Source organism: Cygnus atratus, chromosome 9, assembly GCF_013377495.2.
Source record: "Cygnus atratus isolate AKBS03 ecotype Queensland, Australia chromosome 9, CAtr_DNAZoo_HiC_assembly, whole genome shotgun sequence".
Lineage (NCBI taxonomy): Eukaryota > Metazoa > Chordata > Aves > Anseriformes > Anatidae > Cygnus > Cygnus atratus.
Genome location: NC_066370.1, coordinates 24,672,035 through 24,692,134, shown reverse-complemented (window position 1 = coordinate 24,692,134; position 20,100 = coordinate 24,672,035). Strand labels below are relative to the sequence as shown.

The 20,100-nt window shown below is 42.7% G+C and overlaps 1 long non-coding RNA gene across 1 annotated transcript; it reads left to right on the top strand.

Moving 5' to 3' along the window:
• The first annotated feature begins 4,160 nt into the window (after window positions 1–4,160).
• Window positions 4,161–6,427, top strand: LOC118258021 (uncharacterized). The gene is made up of 3 exons (XR_004781761.1): window positions 4,161–4,707; window positions 4,865–4,916; window positions 6,233–6,427. It is a non-coding gene; the product is annotated as an uncharacterized LOC118258021 (long non-coding RNA).
• The last annotated feature ends 13,673 nt before the right edge of the window (window positions 6,428–20,100 follow it).

The following is a 20,100-nucleotide window of genomic DNA, read 5'->3' as shown; positions in this document are numbered from 1 at the left end:
ACAGACCTCACTGGCTCATAATCACTAACAGATGACTGTAATATAATACACTGAATTTGGACAAAATTCAGTTTATTTTGTTTTGCAACTTTTCTAGTTTTAACTTCAGTGTCTTGCTGTAGTTAAAAACAAGCTCTTTACGGCCCTCTTACTTAATTTTAAGGGAATTATGCATAGCATTTTTTTTACGCCATCAATAACTACATCTTGATTTTTACTCTCAATAATTAATCACAAGACCTTATTTTCTGTGTAAGGTCTCTTCTCCCCCCCCCCCGGCTACATAAAGCTTTTAATAGTTGATAATTTAATGCATTTCTGGGCTGCCCTTGCCTATGGTTAAGCTCAGACTTAAAAATATGTGTGTCATTTTTAGTGTGGCTCATTTTTCTTCAGGGAAATTTGGTTTTAAAGGCTTCTGACTATTTTTAGGTCTTTCTGATCATAGATAAGATTTTTTTAAAAAGATGAACATATATATTAAGTGTCCCAAGCAACAGTTTCCATTTTTGCACATCCAGGTAGCAGACTTTTCCCAATGGTTTGTGTGTATGTCACTCAGCTCAGACTGTGTTTTCCTGCAGATGTTAGTGCTTAAAATTCTTGATATGTGTGTTGCATTTTTCCGAAAAGGGAGGCAATGTTAAAGCCAAAGTGACACCTTCTATACTTTAAGTGAGCATATAGTAAAAAAGTTTTGTAAAAACCTGTGTATAATGTGTGTTGATTGGACTAGGAGGAGGTTTGCAGTGTAGCTGTAATAGTTCCATAGGGAACTAAAAAAAAAACAAGATGAGAGAAAGCAGTTGAAGGTAATTCATGTCACAGTGAATATTTATTGGCTTCAAGGACTCTGACTTGTTCTCCCATTAAATTTATGGGATTGTTTTTGACCAGAACTGTTGGACCTGGGATATGAAGAAAAGTGTAAGAACTTGAAAGCTGTTCATTACTTAAATACAAGTTGTTTGGGTCAGTACAGGGGAATAACGCTTGAAATGTAAGGGATTTTGATATCTGTGTCAGTCAAGAAGGTCTAATAATCCATAATCCCTCCTAGCCAAAATATGCAAATTGATCGAAGCTATCTGCTTGCATTGTTTTGTGTATTTGTATATTGCCTTTAAAATGTGTGCCAATATCCTCTAAAATTCAGAGTCATGAGTAAGCTTCGGCATTTTCTTTTAACTGCTCCTGTGCTGTTGGCAAACTTCTCCAGTGAATTATCCATCAGGACTTGGAGGCTCGTCTAGTTCAGAGGCTATGTCTGGTGGTGTAAATCACCTTTAATCTCCCACCGTACTCTCTTCTGCCCAGATGTTTGAAGCCACGTGGCATTTCTTGCAATCTGCTGTAGCCTTAGTGTATCAGATCAATACCTTTGACAGCCCATCAAACATTTAAATACAGAAAAACTTTGTGAACCTAGTGAAAGAGAACACAGAAATTCTCAAGCACACTATAGGATTTTACTGTGTCAATGGATTTCAGCCACTATTTGTATTGTTTTCCCCAAGGTTAGCAACATTTCTTCCCAAAATACGAAGTGGTTGCAGTATAAATGTGCTAGCGTCAATTCTAGTAACAGAAAGTGCGTGCAATTTGGATCCATTTTCCTCTTCATTTAATGGTGGTATCTCATGTATCTGGGGAATTCAGCATGAAATTGCTGATCGTTGGGCTGCATCTTTAACTATTTCAAGTGGCTATGGCAATACACATCACTGATTCTTTGGGATTTTCTTGAGGGTGTATCTCATAATAGGACCACATTTAAAGTCATCTACGCTGGGGAATAGTCCCAAAGCTACGATGTACCACTTTTACAGCTATTATTAATTTCTTAACCTTTGTAAAGGATCAAGTGTGCAGACTGATGCCACACGCCTTGCACTGCCAGCATCTGCGGAGTCTGTCTGGGAGAGGGGTGAGCTGCCCGGGCTGTCAGCAGGAAAGGTTTGCGGGGTATTTCCTGGCAGGGACATTGCCTAGGGTATGCTGGGCTTGAGAAAGGAGAGGAGCTTACAGCAGATGGCTTAATTTAAGACATAAATAATGGAATCAGAAATCATCTTGTGCTAGAAAACGGGAATAAATATGAAATGACTTAAACCCGAGAAAAGTGAAAGGCTGTATGTTACAACAAGGGAGAGTAAATGATTGCAGCTTATTACTACTATTATTCTAATATTAAAAGGGTGTACAAAACATTTTGCTAATCTGTTTAGATTTTCTTTTGATTATGGAACATGTATGGCATTAACACACTTGGGAGAAATCTCAGTTTATAGACTGGCCCCAGCAAACACATCCCTTACATGCCCCATGAGATACAGTCACTACAGAGACAAGCGTGAGCATAAACAATGAACAATGCTTCTTAATCACAGTTCTAAAAACTAAACGGATCTTGGGCACATGTTCGGGCCTGTTCAAAAATACATGGAAATTAAAGCAGCCATTTAAAGCCGAAAGTATTGCTGATAGAAAAACAAAGGTAACTGAGTGCTCTGTGCTCCTGGTGGTCACCATGGGAGGAACTCAGCTGAAAAGCTGGGCAGAGCCGGGATGCTTGGTGGCTCTTTCTGCCTTCTGTGCAGCTCTTGCAGCCTTCCTGCCTCTCCAGAGACACGGAGACAGTGCTCCAGATCTCCGAAAGATGGAGTCTAAAACGAAGCTTCTGAAAGCACTGCTCGTATGTAATTCCTCCTGGCAGGTCTGGATGGATGCTAAGTCATGACCTCACGCACACAGTTTTATTTTGTTTGAGGTTAACATTTACCTCATAGCTGACAGCAATAAAAATCACCTCGAAACATAGGCGTTTCTGACACTGTTTTATTAAAGAATCACTGTATGTCACTGTTAAATAAGCATTGCAACAGAACAATCATTTTTGAATTGTTTAGTTGCTCAATGTTTAAACAAGGCATTAAATGTTTGCACAATAAGGGAACAACAGCTCAGTTAGTGTTTTAAGTAAGGTGGGGACAAGTGAGTGAATTCTTACACCGGATTCCTTAACACTGCATCACAAATTGTCTCCTTGCAGGTGACGTATTCGAAAAGATCCAGCAGAGGTAAGAGCTGAGAGGAAACGCATTTTTCATGTCTTGCTCACTCTGTCCTCCCTTTTCTCCTCAGGTTTGTGACCGCTGCTCTCTGGGCAGGGAGCGTTTCCAGGTGTCCGCTCTCACCAGGAGCAGGGGGTGCCTACGTGGAAGGTCCAGCACCCGTACGATCAGAAGGCAAAATGAGCAAAACACTGGTGGAGGCACCCCTACAGTCATCCTGAACAGACGGTGCTGGGCAGACCAAAAGCCTACCCTCATTCTTTTTTCTTCTCCAAAGTTTCTGATGTCTCTCAGAACAAAGACGAAACACACAAAGTAAACATTCCTCACTGAAAGGCTCCCCAGATCAGTTAGTGATTTTGACAGGAAAATGAGTAGACTTTATTCATAATTCTCCGTTAAGAAGAAAGATACAGGTTTGTTGCAGGGAGACATTTCAGAGATCGGTTGATTCGTATGTGGAATCTTATAATCTTATATAAGGAATTTTGAACTTTAAAAAAATAAGATATACTCAAAGTAAAACACTGTAATCAGTGTAATGGCGTGGTGACAATTGACACGTCCCTAGTTTTACTGTTCTTACGGTGTTCCCTGTAACACCAGGTGATTCAGTCCTGATGCAGACCCTGAATAAAGGCAGGTTTCTCATCAGGACCTTCTAAACTCATCTCACAATATTGTGATGTTTTTTCACTGGGAGGCACCTATGTGGTTATCACAGATACTACTTGTGCAGCTTAAAAAATAAACTGGAGCTACATTTTTACTCTGAGCATTAGATAAATAGGGAATAAAAACATAATTTTCTTTAAGAAATTCAGATATACATTACTGCTTTATGTGCTAAGGAACGGTTTGTTCTCTCAGCACTTCTCCGACTGGTCCATGGCAGTTTCCTTCCCATTGCTCCATCTAACGATAATCTCATTTCTTGGTTCTGATTAGGGATAATTCCTTCTTTGTTCCTTTCTGCATCACTGTGCGTTCCCAGAACTTCTATGAAAATGAACTTTTTACTCGATTAGTCATTCTGTTTTGACAAATGCGTACTCATTTCCTCGCGTATACGTATAAAACTGTTATGTTTATTTCTGCACATCGTGCCGTTGGGTTTAACCAGCAGGATGATAGTGGAGTCGAAATGGAAATCTCTCTGTTAGGTTTGAGGATTAAAGTAAATATGGAGAAACAACATCGCTTACAGAGCGCAGACTTCAGAGTGGCCAATGTGGTGCTTCTCATGAGCATTATAGTCACTTAAACACTGTTTATACTGAAAAAAATCCAAGTCACATTTGAAAGCTATGATCTCAGCAGTGGCTTTGATCCCATAATAAGACTGAATAAAAGGCTCAACAAAAACACAGTGTGTGAAGAACGGTAGAGGAGCGCTACCCAGTAATTTTCAGAGACATTAATGCCAGTTGGAGAGACTACAAGGAGAAAGTCCTCCAACTTTCAGTGCCATTAAATTTAAGAAAACCTGTGTAACCTGGCAAATCTCCAGTGACACGAGCTGAGTGCTGCAGACCTCACAACAGACAGCGAACTGACCATTTGCATCCTCGCCTCTCTCTGCATGCCATTGTAAAAAATGTTCTTGTGCATTCGGTCAAAAATGCTCAAATAGGTATTAATGTTTGGTATTTTTCCTTTATATTATGAACTTCTATGAGAAACATAGCAAATTAAAATAAGAAGTGTTTAATGTCAAGTATAGTCTAAACAGTTGTTCTGTTCTGGAATAATGAGCCTTTGATATATTCAAATGTTCCATATTTTATCAGATTGCTTTGGACTTCCACAGCCTGGTCTCTAATTTTACACATCAGCAGATTGGTAAGTCAAGCTCTAACAACTTTATGGGTTTTTACTGATACTTTACTGATGGGGAATGAGACGTTAAATCAGTTTATCTGGTAATGATCGGCATGTTAACATAGCTCAGGAGATGTTCATGCCCAGCCCCAGGACAAACCACAGAGCTGCAGTCACTCTGACATCTCGCATAAAGGTGAAGTCACTGGGCAACTTGTTGCACTTTTTGCATGCCCAGAGCTGAGCCATAAAGGCACGGAGCAGTCACCAGGTTTCTCCTGCAGTTTGCTGAACACATTATTTGTCACCCGATGAAGTGTCCTTCTAGCCCCGTGTTTGTTACCACTGACTAAAAGCCACTAATTCATTAGCTAAGCTCCTTCCAGCAGGGGTTATAATGTGATCTAGGGAATTATTCTGCTGTTTCACTAAATCAAAGTGAAATGTCAGGGATTTTGGTTTGATACCCTCCCAAGGCTTTAAGAAAATGCAATTTATGGCAGAAACTAGATTAATATTTTATATTTCACAGATGCAAATTCGACATTTTCTGTTGGAAGAGCTCTGGTTCTCCTGCTGACACTAATGCATTAGCAATGAAAGCCTGGGATGAGGGAAGTTCTGATCAGCGGCTGCGTGCAATGCATAAAACAAAGCCCTCTGCCGTTTGGTTTTGGTGGGGGGCAGGGGTTGATGCCAGTGTCTGTACTGAATCAATGTCAGCACGAGATCTACGATTAGGGTTACAAGGTAAAGCTATCTTCAGGATGCTTCTGTTACCATTTTTAAGAAAAGGCTCATCCACAGTTGGGGGATTTTGCCCTGCCTGATACGACTTACTAGGTGTTTTTATAACGTGCTGAGGTATTTCTATCAACATCTCGGACAAAAGGGCCCGCTGCCAATTTAAGAGCCCGATGCGATTCCACTGGAAATCGGCAGCAGGTCTGCTGCTAGGTGGGAACGGGGCTGGGCTGCAGAGCTGTAACATGGCCGTGGGCAGAACACCCTGCCACATGGACATCACGCAAACAGAGCTGTACCGGCAGAGCTGTAACACACATAACTGAGGCACTGCTGTGAATACCATGTTTAAGATTTCCTTCCTGAATCCCTTATCCCATCCACCTGTCCCAGTAATTTTAACCAAGACTGGTATTCCGCGCTTGGGCTGGTCCCAACAATCTCCAAAATGATTTGAAGAAAATGAACGAGTAAACAAAAGAGAGGGAGAACTTTTACTTTCTTCTGTGTAAGATACGACAACAATTGCAGCGTTTTCCATGCGGATGGCTCAAGCACATACTGAAATTTTCTTTTGACTTTGTTTTAAACAGTTCTGACTGACCCTGCTTCCAAAGGTGGACGTGAAGAACAATGGCAAGAGAGCAAGTGCTGAGCGTATTTAAAGCACAATAATGGGAAGTGCTGATGGCCTCCAATTTCCATTGAGTCCTTTTCCTTCCCCTGGCAAGACCTATGTCGTGTCACTGTCACTGCGCGACTGGATCCTGGTGCTGTGAGCCCCTTCAATAAGGTAATTGTTATCAATATTAGGAACATTTATATTTGAGTGGTAACATTTTGAGGGTATGATGATATCTCATCACAATAGGACGAAAATAAACCTTTTAAATGCATGCATAAGTTGCTGCTTATGAGAGACACAGTCCAATCTTAAAGAGCAGATTTCTCTCAGTAACATCTTCCAGCTAAATTTCTAACGAACACTTGGTGAAGTACTAATAATGCTCACTTTGAATAAAAACATCACTGATTGTATACTTCCTGAATTTCTCCTCCACGTTTTTGAGAAGCAGGATATTAGTTTTAAGAAGTCTGTATGCTTTTGGCTTCTATGTAATGACAAATCAATTTTAATTTTAACAACTGGACCTTTGTACTGACCGTGTTAAAGTATTTTCCAAAGTAATTTGATGTAACACAGCCATGATTTACACTGGGTAGCTGAATGCTAGTTCCTTCATTGCTCCTGTTTCTGTGTTTTCTGCTATGCCGTATTCTTCAGGCTGTCTTTGGGAGGTTAAACATGTTATTTTTAACTGTTCTAACTTTGCCATAATGCATGAACTGCAGACAGAGATGGGGAAAAGTAAAGTGGTCCCATAGCAGCTGGGTGCTTTCAGCAGTCAGCGCTCAGCCCTGTGCAGATCGCAATTGCAAAATTGCACAGATAAAACGCAGGCAAGGCAAAATGCGTTAACGGACAGAGAGGAGAATGCAAAGGATTTTGTAAAGCACTTGTGAGAGCAATTTAGTTTTGCCTAGTAATACATCACTGGAGACAGCAAAAACGGGGAGGATGGTACTTTTTAGCCATATTTCCCCATGGGCATACGTGCAATCCCCTCTGTGTATTCTGACCATTTGTCAGTGCAGAAGACTTCAGATTTAGTGTAACTCGTGTAACTCGTGCAGGGCTTCCCTGTAGCCTTCTAGGTGAAGCCCAATGTAATTATGTGGTTTTGTAACATTAAATCCACGAAGTGTGACCTTGTTTAAAAAACAGCCTCCGTTGTGCAAGTGCCTCATTGTGACACTGGCGCTGCTCAGGGGACCTGATTGCAGCGACACAGCGAATTCTCAAATCTGCACGTGTTTAATTGTAGCTGAGGAATTAGCAAAAGAAAAGACTCCGAGGAACGTAGTGCATTCACAGGTAGAAGGAAATGCCTCCCGTTTGCTTTCACAAGTGATGTTGCAAACCAGACACGCTTACTAACCTCTGCTGAAGACAAATACAAGTATTTTTCCGTATGCAACCTTGCAATTGTAAAAAGAACAAAAGCCTACTGGAAAAGATTAGTTTATGCTGAGATTATGCAGCTGTTATGATTTAGGTATTTCTTTTTAATGATTTGTTTTCTAGCCTTCTGGATCCTAACAAACAACCTTGCGTGTTTGCAGTGAAGGCAGCATTTTAGAAGGAGCAGAGAAAATTTGACATTGGCTTGAAAACTTGCTTCTTAGGCCTGAAGCAATTAACTGCAATAATTAGGCCACCTAAAATGGAGGGGCCTTCGATAGAAATATTTCACTTATGAAAGCAGACTATTGATCCAGAGAGGACCCAATTAGAAGAACATATCGTGAAGGGAGGTCACTGAAATTAAATTAAAGATGATTTGAAATGAGCTGGAGAAGGAAACAGAAATTTGCAGTTCTGTGTAATAAGATACGAGACGGTGGGAGATCAGCACCAAAAGTTACAGACAGTGGGATGGGAACGGACCCGGGGAGGTCGTGCAGCCAGTCCCTGGCTGATTGACCTCCTGAGAACAAAGGCGATTGTTTATCTCAGGAAAAGCCATGGCTTTGTCAGGGCAAACATCATAAACCTGGGACTTGTGATTTAGCACCCGATCTTAAAGCTGAGTGATTTACTTTTCACCTGTGTGCTTGTTAGGGATGCCAGCGCGTCTTGGTGCTGTCAGCCGCGGGGTCAGGGCCTGCAGTAATTGTGTATTAAAAGCCTTAAATACACATTAATAACTTGGGTGCACAGAAAGGCACGACTGAAGGCCTAAAGTCCGCAGGAATCTTCCTCTTGCTTTTGCTGGACTCTGAGTTGGGTGTAAAGTAAAAAACAAACAAACAAAGGAACAAACGCACAACCTCCCAACAAACCACTAAAGCAACCCTTTCAGTGTCCCCCAAGGAATGGTTTCCTGCTGCGGGTTGACATGGAGACACAAAGAAGAAGCAACTCCCACAGTTTCGTGTATTCAGGCCTGCATTTGGAAAGAGGAGTATCTTTGCTTCTCTTGTTTTAGTATCTTTATGTTCCCTAAAGACGTGTTCTCGAGGGTTGCAGCACCAGGCAGACGCCAGTTTCACATTTTCCCAGCCTCAGTTTTGGGAACACGCTAAGTATGGCTGTGCACAGTGCACGCTTTTAAAACCGCCTTCCTTCTCAGACGTACCAGCTTGGATTTGAGGAATGGTATTTCCACATTTAGGCCCTTTCCCTAGCTGTTATACTAAAATTTTGAGCACTTGGCATGTTTTTTTGTTTGTTTTTTGTTTTTAAACTAGTGATTTGACCACCGTTTGTCAGGCTCTACGGCTTAGCCTAAGACTACAGTGTCAACAGTAAATTGTCACTTTGGGGGCAATATTGAGTGCTAATTAAGAGGAACTGCAGGAGTGTGGTGGCAGATTATTAATAGTGAGTGTACAAAATCAATCTTGAAGGAGGAGTGCATCTTAGTTTAACAATGCCTTGTTGCTAAATCCGTATTTGCTGAGTATCCAGTGCACACACAAGTGAGGAAAGCATTGCAACAGCACCAAGATTTTCTTACAGAATCAACAAATCGTCTGTGGCAGCAAGTCGTTTACATCTGGATGCTGTTTCTTTTCTTACAGACCCCCTGCCCAAACTCTCACTGCGGCACTTGCTGCGTCCAGGCGGGGTGGTGGGGGCTGAAACCTGCTGTAGGCTGCAGCTCCGGGTGCCCCTGGCCCCGGGGAGCCGATTATGACGTTTTGAGCCCATTCATTGCCCCGTTTATTTTACTGTTGGCTTCCCTGAAGACATGTGCTGTGAGCGGTGAGTCAGCCATCAGTTCTTCCCAGTCCCGCAGGACCTCTGGGAGGCTGGTTTCGATCGCAGCGCTGCTCTCCCACATCCTGGAAGCAGTCGGTGTTTGGGGCAGGTTGCTGGGCTGCACGCCGCTGCTGGACGCCTTCCACTGGCCGGAGCTGGCGATCGAAACGTTATCTCCCCGGTGTAACGCTTGTGACGTTATCTGCCTGAGAAGCCCGGCGCTTCGGCTTTGTAGCAAAAGGACACCGGGCGTGAGGCTGCCGGTGGGAAATATTTCTGGGGAATAAAGGCCGGAAACGTGCTGAGAGGAGCACTGCTCTTTCAGGTTTTTGTAAGAAACTTTGGCCTTGCTTGTGAGGCAGAAAGTGCAGTAAATTGGGAGCCAGGGCTAGGAGAAAGGAGAGCAGAAGCTGAAATGATGCTGGGACGGTTAGGGATGGGGACAGGACGGTCCTTTTTGGCAAATCTATACAAAGAGTCACACTTTAGAGCAAGTTTATGTCGAGGTGTTTTGTTCTGCTGTTGTTTACATTCAGGAGAAAGCAAAGTCTGGAAGCCTACACCTGGAGTGTGTGTTTCTGCTCCGCCGTATGCTCAAAGCCTCTTCTGCAGGCTCGCAGGGATTGTCGTTGTCAGGAGTTTGGGATTCCCGGCTCTGCTTTCCTTTTCTGTGGCACAAAGTAACTCGCAGGAGCAAGTAACCAACGCTCACTTCCCTGCGCCCAGGCTGTAGGCAGGAGCTGTTCCACGCGTCGCTGGTGCCCCTGCACCTCTCCTCTGTCCCGTCGCTCACCCTGGGCATTTTGATGCCACCGCTCTGCCTGGACTGATCCGCACCTTCCTCGTCATGGTGGTTGCTTTGGTAATTAGCTAATTAGCGGGCTGGCAGTGGTAATAACCACCAATGTAGTTTTATTTTGAGCCTGTTCTTCACAAGGCTTACCGCAGACAGGGATCTCTGGATGCTGTAAATGTTTTTCACGTTCTCAGTCAAAATATTTTGGCATACGTAATATTTTTAATAACCGTGACGGGGCTGCTCGAGCGTGCTAATACACCGAGAGCGATTTGATCAGTGCTCACCACGAAGAGTAGCGTAAGGCACAGAAACAGGCAGCCTTTAAAGGGAAAAGAAAACCTGCAAAAGCAGATTCCAGGCAAAAATGGGTACACAGACGAGGAGTTCTGAGTAGTTTGCAGTGTGACTTTGCTGCATGTGAACTCTGGAAAATTTTGGCTCCTACATGGTGCAGATTTTCAACACCTTACTATCAAAGCTAGAGTTTTGCTCAATGTGACTACTTGTTCACTGCTTTCTTGTTGTTCTTCAGTAGATATTTGTTCACAAATATCTGTATATTTGTTCACTGTTTTATCTAAATCTTACCCAGACGTGCAGGTCTACACCCTCAGTCCCACTGAGGTGCCTGTCTGGATCCAGAACTAAATTACTGGAGAAAACGTAACCCTTGGGCAGTTCGTGCTGCTCCTGGCTGAGGAGCGAACGAGGACAGTGCCACTTTCTATGAAATTTTATGGCACAAAAAATGTCATGGCAAAATGTTCCTTTCTTTCTTTAAAAGAAGAAAAAAAAATGATCCTGGCTCCTTTGTGAGATTAGCCCTGTGTCTGTTGGCAGCTTGGCTGCAAGAGGGGAGAAGGAAGCATGCACGCCTTGGGCTTGCTGGTCCCAGCCCTGCATAGCACGTACCAGAGCACGGCTGGGATGTGAGAGCATTTGTTCGACCCCTCTCACCTCTGATGAATCTACTGGCCATCTTATTCCCTAGAAAAATCAGGTTTTAAGAAGTTATAAAGCCACTAATTGTTTCTTCTCTTCTCGTAGCGATGTAAACACTCCCATGCAGCGCAGGAAAGCCATCCAAAATAACACAGTGGTTACCGGTGCCTGGAAAGACTCCAAGGGACACATGCTCCAAATAAATTAAGAGTCAGTTCGTTCACTGGTGGGTTGTATGTAAATTGGTTACCAGGGCAGTTGACTGGAGCTCTCAGAGGCTAAGCCTGTCCCAGAGCACTTATTGTTAAGAGTAACTATAAGCTGGAAGAAGTGTGATTTCGCACAGCTTGCCAAGGGAAACAAACTTGCCAGGTCTTGTAGAGGGGCCAGGATGGGATGTTATTATTTGGCATCATTCTCGAAAGCAAGATTTTTATCTGTTCCCTTTCCTTAGTTCAGTTTTCTCTTTCCATTTTACTTCCCTATAATTTTACAAAGCAGTATGCTTGGCATTCGTTGTTAGATGGTAGATATTTGAAATAAAAGTGTCACATCACTTCACTGTGTTGCTGTATTTTATTTGAATACGTTGTGGTTGTGGATCACATTGTAGATATGTCACATGAACTGACTGCTCACGTTTCCAGAAAAGAAAAAAAAAAAAAAGCCTTTACTTTCCAGATAAGGGAAAAGAAGAAAACTTCATTTTTTTTTTCCTCTTCAATTTCTTCTACATTATGACTTCATCCAATGGTTACAATGCAGACCCTGGGCTTTTTTGACTGAGATCATAATAAAAGGTTGCATCCCTTGGCGTTGCGTTTGCAGGATTTGGTTCATAACTGCTAGTTGTAAGACAAGTTCTCACCCAGTGCTGCGGGATGTCCTGTTATCACTGCCAGCCTTTTGCAGTGGAACTCAATATTAAAAAAAACCCTCCCATGTGTTGCTGCAACAGAATTTATCCAAGAAGTTTTCCCTTCTGTGAAGAACTTGAGAACTTTATTTCCTGGGGGTGTACATGAGTACTTATGAGCCTGTAAAACCTATTTTAAACTTGCAGTGCTTCAGAGATGTTCAGGTAGGCTGAGTTAGCAAGACAGTGCTATCAAACCCTGAGGCTCCTGGAGTAGATCTGTGGCAAATGCAAGTAGTTAGAGGCACAGAAACAGGTGGGAAAGAGGAACTGAAAGAAGCAGCGGATGTGCAGGGGAACCCCTAACAGCGAGCTGGGTTTCACCCAGCCTCTGTGCCAGGAGTGGATTGCCCAGGCGGGGCAGGAAAGGAGCTGCAGCCTGCAGCTGGGGCACAGGGCACCTGAGCGGGAAGGACTTTCAGCAGTCTGGGGTCAAAGAAGCCAGCACAAGCCTTGGGCTGATTCCTGGGCTGGGAGCATTCAAAGAGACAAAGAAGAGTTTCCAGTACAGGTGTCTGTGTGGTGTGAGCTCTTCCTGAAGATCAGCTTCCCCTTCAGAGACTTTGGTTCTGTTTAAATAAAGCAAATGACTCATAGATCTGAAAGGTATCTGCGTGTGTGAAGTCCAAAGAAATGTCCCAAAGCAGCTCAGCGGAGTGCAGTTTGCCTCCCTCATCCCAGTGAAATCATGGTTTATATGCCCAGTTATGGTAATTTAGGCATTGACATTGCTGGGAACTCTGTTCCTGACGACACAGGGAGAGGTAAGGTCACAGCCTTCCCACGTCACTGTGATTCGATTCTTGTTGTGTTGCCCTTCTGCAAGGTGCTAAGAGGATGCCGTAATTGAGGGTTCGCCTAAACAGATGTCTATACGTAAATAAAACAACTCATAAGTGCAAGATGATACAAGCAAAGCGCAGTTTCTGGTGAGAACCCTCTCAGAACTTTTGCTTCCCCCACACGCTTATGCTCACACATGGTCATTTCCAAAAAAACCCTTTGCTCCTTTTCCCCTTTCCAAACAGAAGCACCCAGAGCCCAGGACCGAGCTTGCTTTGCTGCGGGCAGGTCGGGCTCAGGTTGCTGACGGGTGCCACGCAGCAGGACTTACGGGGCGGCAGGAGGGCATCGCTGCAGCCCCGGCCCCGCACCCTGCCCGGGAGGATTCCCCGCTCTGGGTCTGGGCTGGGGCATTGGCTCTCTCCAGGCAGTAGCACGCACACACACACGTCTCCAGTGTAGATCAACAGCATGTAAGAACTGCAGGCAGAAGTATTTGCGATATACGCATATTACCCGTCACGGGTATGTGTGTATATACGTATATATCTTAAAGTAAAAATTTAACAAAGCTAGAACGTCTCTTCATTGAAACTTTGGTCTTTGGCCATTGAGGCTTTGGGACAATGTTAACTCTACCCTACGTTTACCGAGTATTGATTACCTCTGCGTGCGGCAATGCTGATATTTCCATAGTGCCAGGAAATGGGATTGTTATATTTCAGTTAGTCACCCATACAACTTGTATTTATTCACTTGTCATTTATGTGGAAGAACGTGAATCTGCCCGATTTTTTTTTTCCTAATGCTCTGAGTAATATTTATGAAGTTGTTTGTACTTCGAAACCACAAGGTGGTGAACTCAGAGATATAAAAATTCAAAGAATGGTAATCTCTAAGGAATGAAAATGTGAAATCAAGTGTTGAGCAAGATGCTTTTAAAGGAAACAATATATTTTCTGAATTATATTACATGTGATTTTCTTGCTGTGCAGAATAATTTTTCACTCACTCTTTGAAGGAAAGTAAAAAAGAAAACTGTGTATTTCATCCCCTTCTCCAGCCCCTCACTTTAACAAATGCTTAGGCAGAATATCATGTCCTCATTTTATTTTTGATTATCTGTTTGTGAAATTTTCTCCTTCCCTCTCCACGTAGATAAACTGCCGGCTTCCAGTTCTTTGCCAATGAGGAAAGAATTACGCTTTTTATTTTTATTTTTATTCGTCTGACTAACTGTCCTGAGTGCTTTTTGTGATTTTTCTCGTGGTATCACTTTCCTGGGGTGACGAAACAGAGCAAAGCCTCATGCTCTCAGAGATAAAGCTGGACAGGACTCAGAATTATTGGCATGATACTGATTTTGCATTTCTTGTTTTTACTTTGAAAAGTCTCAACCCAGGAAGAATATTTAACATGTGCTTGTCAAATACAGGTATAGAATATTTCCTTTTTTTTTTTTTTTAATAAACTGCTAGGTGAAATTATACCACACTTGTCTTTGTTGGTCTCTGCAAACAATAGGGCAAGATCACAGAATTTTGAGAACACCTGGAGTGGATAAAATATCTTTGTACACTATGGCAGCTGCTAGAAGTGTTGCAGCTGGAAGAAGAACTCACGTAAGTGCTGGGGCGCTGGAGCAAAGGGAAGCGACCACCAGTCAGGAAACTAGAAATTGCTAGCAGGGTTTCTCCTAGGGTAACAACAGCTGGATAAGCTCGTGTAGAAAGCCGGGCACTGCTTATCAGGGTGTTGTCAGGAAAGAGCCCTCACTGCGAAGCAGGCTGTACCTAGATAAATAGATCCCAAGTGGGAGGTTGCACAGGGGAAGAGACGTTCCAGACAAACAGCCTTACAGCTCCAAAATGGAAAGCAGCTCCTTGGGTTTGGGGCCCAGCGGAGATGGTGAGAAGCAAATTGCATAAAGGCGAAATGAAATGTTCACTGAAATGTGGAAGGGAAGCAAGCCGCAGGGTCAGACGTACCAACAAGGAACGAATCCAGAGTTCAGAAGATGATGGAGCCACGGGGTAAAGCTGTGTGCTTGGGAAGTTCGGCTCGGCGCTGGGCTGCTGTCTGGAGAGAGGAGGAAAAAACCACCTTGCCCTTGGCTTGGAAACTCGCCAGAAAAGTTCAATAACTTGAGGGCAGAGGAAATGCCTGATGAGGAACAGCTTGATGTGCATAAAATACTCAGCCTCGGTGGGGGGTGGGGGACGGGGGACAAGGCAGGGGACGGGGGGCTGAAAGGAGATCTGTATTTGGAGTACGAGCAACTAAGGGAGATTGGTAACTGAAGGCCTTGGTTTGGAAATCACGAGGATTTATGCTGCAGTTTTAGAGTAGGTTCTTGCTGGCTACTTTGCCTGTGTCATAGCCTGCTACCCAAGCTACCGGGCGGCAGTACTGATATACATCCACTGAAGAACGCTGTCTGTGTGGTGAACTGTGCACATCGCACATCTACAAGGCTACGAAGGGCAGACGGGAAGGCCTGCAACAGAGTCAGCGAGAACCAGCTTCTTCCTCCTGCCACTTCTGTTACCCTAAATGCTTGTGTTTCCAAAAAACGAGTGGTCGAGCCCCGGCGACAGAGAGCCTTTACGCTGCTTTCTGCTGCTCTGTGGCCAGCGGCAGTGACCGCTGTCCCTGGCAGGGGCGCGGACTTCCTCCAGCCCCGGGCGGCCGGGCAGAGCGCGGTGGTGGTGTGTTGCACTAACCTTTGAGCGTTTCAGTCAACATCAGAGCTTCCTTCCTAAGCTGCTGGGCTTAGTTATAAAACATTTAGTGTCCATCCTGTTAAAAGAAAGAGTATGCTTCTCAAAAAAAGTTTAAATGTTATGAGAATGCCTCGTTTCACTGACGGAGCATCCGATAAACGCTGTGGGTCAGTGTTTGTGTTAGAGCACTTCACAGGCATCTCTGCTCGTTTCAACCAACTAACCAGGAGGTTTTTAAGGGTTAGCACTGTTAACATACGTTGAGCAAAGTAGAAGTGTTATCTAGTAATTCAAGCATAGTCCCTGAGACCAAAATTCGTATTTCCCTCCCCAGCTCTGGACGCTATTTGGCTCTAGCTGCATATGGGTGTGCTAAGCAGCCTCTGATGCACCGTTTTTTTTTTGGCTTTGTTTCTTGCCATCCACCTTGGTTAAAGTATCCAGACAGTAACACTAAAAGAAAGCCCACTCAAAGTCCTGAAGAAGCTGCACGTTGTGAATGACTGCTCTTACGCTCTCACTGCAGGCTTTTTTCTTATGCACTACCTGAGCAGATTTTGCTATGAGAGGTATGGCCTGATAGCCACTTCCCTTAGGGAATGTATAGGGGCTTTAAATAATTTGGGGAAATCTAAAGAGCAGTTTTTCTTGATGATCTTAGAAAAAAGAGCAATAAACCCGTGACATTCGGTTCTGTGGTCTGTTGTCTGACTCAGCTGAGCCCCTTCGGCAGAGAGGGGAGGAGGTGTTTGCTTTGGCAGAGTCGCTTTCTGAGCTTCAGGAGGTTTCCTAGGCCAAGATCTTTGGTCTCACATAGATTTATGGTGCAAAAATGCTTCCTCAGCCTTTTTTCAGCTTTCTCTGATGCAAAATAGTTTACAGAAATTAGACACATCTTAAGGAGATTGTATGTAAGTCCAATAGCACTTGAGTGAGACAGGAAGAGCACAGGACGCAGCGAGCTTTATAACAACACATTCCTTACCACATGAGGTGATTAAAAAATGTTTGTGTGCCTGTGTATGACAGGTCTTTCATAAGAGGTTGCTAATGCAAAGTGGAGGCAAAGCACAAGATTTTTCTTTCAAAGAATGGCTAATAGGCTAACGATGGTGAGGTAAATTTAATCATGTTAAATACACTTCCTGCGCCTTTGCAATTTTGTCGTATTCTGACGCACTTTTGCTGAGGACAGTAATAACTTAGAAGAACCAAACTGTGAAAGCTAATCGTTTTTTCATGTGGGTATTTACTATCCAGAGTGTTCAGTGAACTTGATTGATCTGGGCAATGCAAAAAGGTGAGGCCACAAGCACAAGGATTTTATAGCATCTATAAAGTACTGTACACAGTTTTTGCTCAATTTTATGCTGTTAAACTAAACATTTGGTATCATATGGCACTTTAAGTACTTTGATTTATGGTAAGACAGAAATTGCATCTGTAATAAACATTCTAAAGTATGAGGTTAAGAGTAATCTACTGTATTTATTTGTGGCATAAAGTCTCACCAGCAATGCCTTTAAGAATCATCTCAGGCTTAACTCACACTGCACATTACAGCCACACCGCGCTCTAGCTCCAGCAAGGTCACATCCAAGGTGAAGACTGAAGTGAATGGGAAGAAAGGGGTGGCATGGCAAACATTTTGTAATAACAAATGGAAAAACAGTCTTTTTCTCCAGTTAAATATTCCAGATACATTAATGTAATTTCTTACTCTACTATAAAGGGCTCCATGTTATACCTAACAAGACAAAATACAAATCCAGTCTTGTTTAATACGAAAACATTTAAGCACACAGACATGAAAATAACCTGAAAAACCCACTGACATCTTTGAAAATAAATACCATAAAATTAAATGTGTTTCAGGTTTACAAAAATTCCCTGAAGGATGAATGAAAGCACAGAAACCCATTGTTGTACTAGAGCCTGCCAGGGCCGTGTTCCATGGGAAGAATCTTCCCACCATTAAATTTACTATTTTGGTATTGAATCAATTATACTCGGTGGATCCTGTTTAAGAATAATAAATTAAGTAATAATTTTAAATGATCTAGGTAGCTTTTAAAGTAGCTTATCTTAAACCTTCCATCTTTGCATATTTTTGTATGCTAGTAATAGAATGGGGGAGTGGCAATATTGCAATTGATATTGTAAGGGATGAATGACAAAGGCTTCGTTGGCTTTAACTCCCCTGCACCTTTTTCATAGGAAACCATAGAATAATTGAATTCAGATAGAGCTCGTGTCCAAAAGCAGGCAGAACAGAGGACAAGAAAAAGCAAGACACGTTATGAAATCATGAAGTTTTCAGGATAACGCAGCTTAAATAAAGAAGACAAATCCAGGATGCCTTTGTATAAATAATAAAATTAGAGAAAGATTTGACCTTTGACGTGATATGTTCTGAAATAGCCTTCTGTCTCACTGTTTTAACAGGAAAAGGAGGGATATGTTGCTGTCTTTCTGTGTTTCTGTTACATATTGGATCAGCAGTGGCATACTGAATTTCTTACGATAAGGAGAACGGACTGTAATGTTACAGAGAGCTGTATAAACTAAAATGGGTCAAAAACATGGGAAACCAGTAAAATCCTACTGCTCAGTTAGCAGAAAGTCATGATGATGTTCTTCGCTGAGTACTCACTTTTCCAGGAATACTTTGTCATCATACTTGGCAGAGGCAATTGCCACGGTTGTCAGAATCTCTTAAAAACACTTTTGCAGAGTGTATTTTTTGGTCTGTAGCATACAAAACACTGCAACAAAGAACCCGGGAAAAAAATGTTGATCTGCAGCCAGCTTTAAAGATTGCAGAGTATTTGTGTGCTTGTTGATTGATTAATCAAAGTCAGGCAAACGAGAGCTGTGGTGAGGATATCTGCAGAGCCTCTGAAAGCTTTTCATTTCTGTTCTTCACATTGGCGTACACAGCTGAATCCAGGCCGTAATATCATCATCCTAAATCACAAATTGCACTTTAATATGTTTACTTGCTTTGTGTTTTTGCCTGTTGCTTTGGTTATGGGGCTGGAGAGTCTTTTTGAGACTTAGAAAATACAGTCTACTTTTCTAGATCTTCCTCTGGATATCCTTGGTGATAAAACTGATCAATAGTTACAGGAGAGTTTCTGTTGGATCCTTTAGTCAGAGTGCTGGTATCATGTCACTGTCCATGAGTTACAGAATCATAGAATGGGTTGGCTTGGAAGGGGCCTTAAAGGTGGTTGAATTCCAACCCTGCTGCCACAGGCAGGGACACCTTCTACTATGCATTGTACATTGGGTTGATTCGATATTGATATAAGAGTATTATAGTTTAAAAAACAAAATCACACAACAATGATAAAATATTAAAATGGCACCTTTGTGTGTGTGTTGGTTGCCTCTTTCATCTTTAATCATCACTTCGATTTACTTGTGCCTTCTGAACCAACATTTTAAAATAGTTAGAGGGAAAATGGCAATATATTTTTTGATGGTAATATTCTGGCTCTTTACAGATTTTTTTTTTTTAAGTTTAACTTTGTAGGGTACATCAGCTTTGAATTGGTGTCCATCATTTTGTGGAATAGACTGTGCAGTTCGTTTAATATTTCTGAGGGTTTTCTTCCTTGACCAACACTATAATGTCTCAGAAATTCCTGTGGTTAAGATTATGCTCTAAATGGGGCAGAAGGTCTTGGGGAAGCAGCCACGAGCCATAAAGAAGTTGGTTCTGTTGATTCTGGCTCTGTACTTCATGATCAGCATGGCTGGGGCTCCCTTGCTCATCTCTGGCAACGGGTCCAGCTGTCTCCTGAGGTTTCTCGGCATTCTCTTTCTGAGAATCATGGTGGGAGGGCAGTTTGGGAATTTCAGACTTTTGCAACATCCATGTTTGTGTTCTGGAGGGAAACTAGAGTGTGAGAATGACCAAAAACATATTTTCTGTGGATCAGAGAGAGCAAGAAAAGTACTGGGTGACATGACATCGGACTCCTCGAATAATGGGGCTAGTTAGATAGGAAAAAATAATATATTTTTTTCTTCCATACACAGACTTTCACTAGATATAACTTTGCTGCCCAAAGTTATCTCTTTTATGCTTGTATAGGACCTACCTACAGCTAACTATGCCCCCTGAAAGCTCGGGGCAGTCCGTATGGCCGCACGTTGCCCTCCAGCTCCCTCCAGCGGCCTTGAAATTGGGTTTGTTGGATGATGCTTTTGCAACGAGGCCGTGCAGTTCAAGACCAGGTTTTTAGGAGCAAGCTGAAAGAGCTGCACAAATTTCGAGTGATCTAGACTAGTTTAGGGTGGCTGAAAATGTGACACAGTAATTTCTCTTTTCTGGGAAGATAGGCATTCGATAACATAGTTGTCTTTTGGCAGATGTGTAGCTTTTAGAAGACACATATTGAGTGAAACGTAAGCAATTTACTGCCAATAGTATTCTGCAGTAGATGCACTACAAGCACGCTATA